The sequence below is a fragment of the Octopus bimaculoides genome, chromosome 5, assembly GCF_046866305.1.
Source record: "Octopus bimaculoides isolate indiv1 chromosome 5, ASM4686630v1, whole genome shotgun sequence".
Lineage (NCBI taxonomy): Eukaryota > Metazoa > Mollusca > Cephalopoda > Octopoda > Octopodidae > Octopus > Octopus bimaculoides.
Genome location: NC_142932.1, coordinates 60,259,827 through 60,266,047, shown reverse-complemented (window position 1 = coordinate 60,266,047; position 6,221 = coordinate 60,259,827). Strand labels below are relative to the sequence as shown.

Below are 6,221 nucleotides of genomic sequence, written 5' to 3'. Positions count from 1 at the left end.
AACTAAAAGTGGAGAAATATATTGTGATATGTGAAAAGGAATAAAGTTTAAAGGCTTTTAAATAGATATATAAATCTTTAATCTTTATTCCTATTCACCTATCGCACTGTATTTCTCCATTTTTAGTTTTCTGCTAATTTCTTTCTTAATGATGAGAAGATTTTATTGTTTTACATCATTGTATTCCTTCTGGAATAATACCAATGTTTTCTTCGAAACATATTTTGAAAGTATAAAGATTTGTATAACACCCGCGTTTAACTCCATTTATTTATGTATCTATGCCATTCAAAAACATTTCACCAAAACCTGGAATTTCTGCCTTTATAAGCAGGCTGGTACAGCCTTGGTACTTGTGTGATTTTTTGCTACCCTGGTAACTATTTATTTATTTTTCCGTGTTATATGTAAACATTGAAAAAAATACATATACGTTTATATATATATGCGTGTGTGTGTGTACATATTTACTTGTTTCAGTCATTTGAATCCTGCCATGCTGGAGCACCACCTTAAGGCTTTTAAGTCGAACAAATCGACACAGAATTTATTGTTTGTAAGCGTTCTACTTATTTTATCAGTAGTTTGTTTTTGCCGAGTCGCTAAGTTACGGGGACATAAACATACACAAAGGTGTGCGTATATATTCTATGTATGAATTATTGAATTAGATACTGAAGTTGAAGCACTAAGACAGTCCGGTATTGACCGCACAGCTCGAAGTAAGGAGAAGAAATTCAAAATCAGCACAACCGTTTCAGGCGGTTCCATTTAATTGAACAGTGCAATCAGTGCATCAATTTAAATGCAATGCCATCTTCAGCTGCAGAAATAAATAAATAGAATTTTAACAAGTAGGACACATTAATACAATTTTTCTCAAATATTTTAATAGAGCAAGGAGAATAAAGAAATTCATGCTATTGCTATTGTAGCTATTCTTAGATAGTGTGTCCGCATGAAACGGTCGTATAACTACTTGTATAACTACTTGATATCCAGTTTCTTATTTTGATTATAACATACATTATTATCTAGAAGTCCTCCCCATGAGTCATTCTCTTCGATTTCTTGTTTTCATTTACTGAAAATTCTAGCGTGATGTTATTATGACTTCCCCTGACTCCAAGATTGAGAGGGACACCAGTTTTTCTATGTGATTGACTTGAAAATGTGTTGAGATATTTCTTAACATGAGACCAATGGTAGCCTTCACAGACATAACAATGAATGTGCGGTGGGGTGTGTATGTGTGTGTGTGTGCATAGGCGCGGGCGTGGCTGTGAGGTAAGAAACTCACTTCCCAATCACATGTTTCTGGGTTCCGTCCCAATCAATAGCAATTTGGGCAAGTGTATTTCATTATAGCCTCGGACCGACCAATGTCGTGTAAGTGGATTTGGTAGGCGAAACTGAAAAGAAGACCGTCGTATATTCATATGTATATATCAATGTGTGTGTGTCTTTTTGTGTGTTTGTCTGCCTATCACCATCTGACAACCGGCGTTTTTATGTCCCCATAACCTAGGAGTATGTTAAAAAAGAGAGCAATCGAATAGATACTAAAAAACAAGTCGATTCATTCGACTAAATAACACTTCATGACTCCATCATGGCTGCAGTCAAATGACTGAAACAAATAAAAGAATATATATATATATATATTTATATATTCACCTGTACAACTATACATATATTCTTAAAACTTTATATTTGATTGTTATCATTTTCCGTTAAGCGTGCGTGACATATATATGAGATAAGAAATATATATCTTAAATGGCTACTACAACGATTGACGCTACCCTTCTGAAATTAGGATACCGGTTATATAAATAATTTACCAAACACTAAAAATTAAGACATGATTCGATATTATTAAAAGTAAATTATTGATGAATGAATATACTTTTATCAACGTAGTAACAATCAGATCAAACTCCGTAGCGAGGAAGCTTCTTAAATAAGAAAATTTAATGGCCCGAATAGCCCTGAGAGTCCTTAAAATAATTCTTTGAATCTTAAATCTTCTATAATATGTTTCTTTTAAACTCGTTTATAATTGGTACCCTTTTATTTGTATTGTTCTTTGCATTATAACATAATCGGTAACCATTTCCCTCTAACTCTGAATGAAGCACAGTGGTTAGTAAGTCTTCTTTGAATGCACCCCCTATCAAGCCGATGGTTTCTTTTACTTTTTTCGCTGCCTTAACTTTGTTTCGATGGGCACCTTTTGCCTGCCTACAGGTAGAAAAAGTATGAAAATATGAATCAATAGAACGCCAAGAATTCAATACATGTACACGGTTTTGATCAGCTGTTGTATATGCGCTAGAAGACCTGGAAGATGTATCAAATACCTACTGTGCTCTCTAAATCCAAGATACATACACACGCAAACAAATAAAGACTTGTGTTTGTGTGTGCCTGTGCAAGGCAAGTTATTGTAAGTGTCGTTAGCAAATTGAATGGAATAAACATCGCTTATTTTTCAGACTTACTGAAATTAACTGTTGCGAAGATCAATATTGCTATAAATAATTTAGCTTATATTACAGAAAAGTAGTGAAATAACCAAATTGTTAGTTCACTGGACGGAATAATTTTCTGTTCTTGTTTTGACTTTACCTCTCTAATGTTATTGTGAAGAAATAAATGCTGAAATGACACCGTTTGTTTCTGTCTCAACAAGACATCAAGATGATACAAGACATTCATAGGTATACTATGAGCTTATCTGAAAGACTCTACTCAAAAATCAACCTTTCTCTGTCTTGTAGATGAAATTTCCAACTATACATCAAAGTATATCTATCTATCTATCTATCTATCTATCTATCTATCTATCTATCTATGTATCTGTGTGTGTGTGTATGTGTAGTGTGTGTGTGTGTGTGTGTGTGTGTGTATGTGTGTGTGTGTGTGTGTGTGTGTGTGTGTGTACATGCACTAAATTACGTGAACCGTTTTTGTTCCCTATTACTGCTAGAAAGAGAATTGTCTTGTCAGCTGGACAGGAATCAATTTAATTTCACAGAAACTTCTTAGTGTTTTGAAGGAAGTAGAGTGTTCAATATGATTTATAGACTTATTTAATTTCATTTGATTTTGTTGTCTCATAGAATTCTTAATATTCGCGGATGGAAGGCGTCATTTTGACGTAATTGAATCTCTTAAGTACGCAGCAGGAAAGGATTTATTGATTACTTTATTATATTTACATTACGGAAGAGGAGAAACTCAAATATTTTGACTAAGAGGGAAATCATTGTAGTTTACTGTTCATTAGCTGTGTGCATGTTTATGTATAAAAGTGGGTACATAAATGGTCATATACACGATCGATTTATATACTTTTTAGATCAGCGAAATTTCTTTGACTCCCAATCTGCCGCCTTTCAAAGAGAATAAGTGATTCTTGATATAATAGTTTTAATTCAGAATATGAAGACGTGAGGTAACTAAATATATTAAATACAAACTTCCCAAAATATAAATTTCCATGCTCTAACACATCATATACAGTGTAACACATGGTAGTAAATAATTCCATACTATCAACAGATATTGCATGTATGAAAAGTTTGTATTGCAATGCACACCCAAATTATGTTTTATCAAACGATTATCACCACTTGAATCTAGTTTTCTCTAATTCGCAGTGGTAACTAACTGAATGTAATAACATAAAAGATAACAAACTATGTAACTTCCGCACTATCGCTCGCCTTTGTATCTTTAGCTGGTACATTTCTCTGAAATTTCACTCCAGTTACTTTATATATATAAAAAAACATAAACTCTAAGTCAGACAGTTAGGCTTTATATAATAACAAATGATAGAGTGATCGCAATGGGATCTTTTTTATAGAGGACGATTCGTTCAAATTTCACATGACTCTAAACAAGAAAATGTAACAAAACTGGCATAAAACATTATCGGCGCTCGACTCATCCAAATTTAAACGTATGATTTTGTCCTTAATCTGCTATGTCAAATTATAAGAAAAAATAAACTCATGAATATCTAAAATTATAGATCTATTCGAACAGAGAGGATGTGGGGCCAAATAACAAAATCAATAATAGTAGTTTCAGATTTTGGTACAAGGCCAGTAATTTCAGGAGAGAGGGTAAGTCGATTACTATAACCCTACTGCTCAATTAGAATTTATTTTATCGACCTCCAAAGCAGACGAAAGGTAAAATCAACCGCGGTGAAATTTAAACTCACAACGTAAAGACGGACGAAAAGCCGTTGAGCACGTTGCCCCGAGCGGTAATGCTTCTGCCAGTTCAATAACATTAATGGTATCAAATTTGTTACAAGAAGGCAAGGCAATTACGTCCACCTCAATATTTAAACGGTACTTATTTTATCGACCCCGAAAATCAAAAAAGAATAAAAGTCGAACAGCACCGAAATTGAACTCGGAACATAAACGTCAAGGATAAATACCGATATGAATTTCATTCGATGCGTTAAAGCAAAAAGCAATAATAATTACATGAAATATTATATGAAAAGTGTAATTAAAATCCGAGGGTTTGTATTTCCACATGTTATACCAATGCATTTCGAATTCTAAATTTCAATATTGTTTTGTCTTTATTGGGAAAATGATATAGCTCATGATATAAAGCTTTTTTTTCCATACTGAACATAACGATTAAATATATGCTCAAAGGCTATTTTGCTAACAGGTTTGATAATATGACAGAAGACATATTACTTTACTTCTATACCTATAATTTACTGAGATGCTGTGTGTGGTTCATTAAATATTGACACATGTATAAATATCAAATTTTTTTACCTTCATTTGTTCTTATCGTCAATGATTATCAATCAACCTAAACAAACGAAATTTGGGGAAATATAATGTTATCAAAAATGTCTGTGAACATATTTATATACGCATGTGTGTGTGTGCGTGTGTGTGTCTATATATGAGTATATGTATGTATATAGTTTTACGAGGGAAGTCAAAATTATCTACACTTTCACTATAATATACTATTATTATTGTCACATTGCCTTCTGCGCATGCGTGCTTATAGTTGGTACAATTGTGGTCACGTGATCGAAATTTTAGCCTGATCGCGCTATTCCATTTTTTTTTCCTGATTTTAAAGTATAAGCATGGCAACTGCAATAGCAATGTGCACCAAAGAAAAACAAAGAACAGTGATCCGATTTCTCTGGTCGGAAGGTATGTTAGGTGCTGAAAATCATCGGCAGCTTTTAGTACAATTCGTTAATGACTTCAACGGTTTGCTCTTTGTTCTTCTTCGTGCGCATTGATCTTGGAGCGGCCATGCTCATACTGTAGTGTAGTGACCACAATAGTACCAACTGTAAGCATGAATGCGTAGAAGATGTGTGACAATAATAAAAAGATGTTATGGTGAAAGTACGGATAACTTTTTACTTTCCCTCGTATATATATATATATATATATATATATATATATAGAGAGAGAGAGAGAGAGAGAGAGTGAGAGAGAGAGAGAGAGAGAGAGAGAGAGAAAGAGAGATAGATAGATAGATAGATAGATAGATAGATAGATAGATAGATAGATATGGCGGGCGCATTACTGAGTGTCGGTGTATCTCTGTTTAAAACGAAGCGAGTAACTATATCAAATTATTCATTTCAGTTTGTATACGGACAGAAATATCATATACAACAAACAGTAAGCAAAATGGGAAAAACCAAGAAAAGTAGATTTGGAATTCTACAAGTACTATGTTTACAAAGAGTAAGTCCTGGGGTTGAATTCTTCGTTGAGCCCATGTGGCACAAAGGAGCGAGAAGAGAAGACTATTCCCTATCAAGTTTGGAGGATATAGAGAAGATTAGCAGATTAACATGACCCCTGTACAAAGATGACACGCAAGTTCGTATAGCGCTCTATATTTTTTTAGACGCAGTTTTGGTTGTGTGGTAAGAAGCTTGCTTCCCAACCACATATCCCCGGTTGTTCCACTGGCTGACCTCTTGCGCAAGTGTCTTCTACTATAGCTTAGAGCTGACCAACGCCTTGTTTGTGAGTTGGTTTCGTATATATATACACGACGTGGTTCTTTCAATGTCTACGAAATCCGTGAATTTGCAAGCATCGTAGGAGCAACTTTTAAGAGCTATTGGCTGGTAGGCTTGGCTGATGAGAATCAGGCACCGTTTGGCGCTAAATTCGAAATTATGGTATTAAACT

The 6,221-nt window shown here is 34.1% G+C and overlaps 1 non-coding gene across 1 annotated transcript; it reads left to right on the top strand.

The window, feature by feature from the left end:
• The first annotated feature begins 5,819 nt into the window (after window positions 1–5,819).
• On the top strand, window positions 5,820–5,927 carry LOC149135554 (U6 spliceosomal RNA). Its single transcript, XR_016242068.1, has one exon. It is a non-coding gene; the product is annotated as a U6 spliceosomal RNA (small nuclear RNA).
• Window positions 5,928–6,221: the final 294 nt, after the last annotated feature.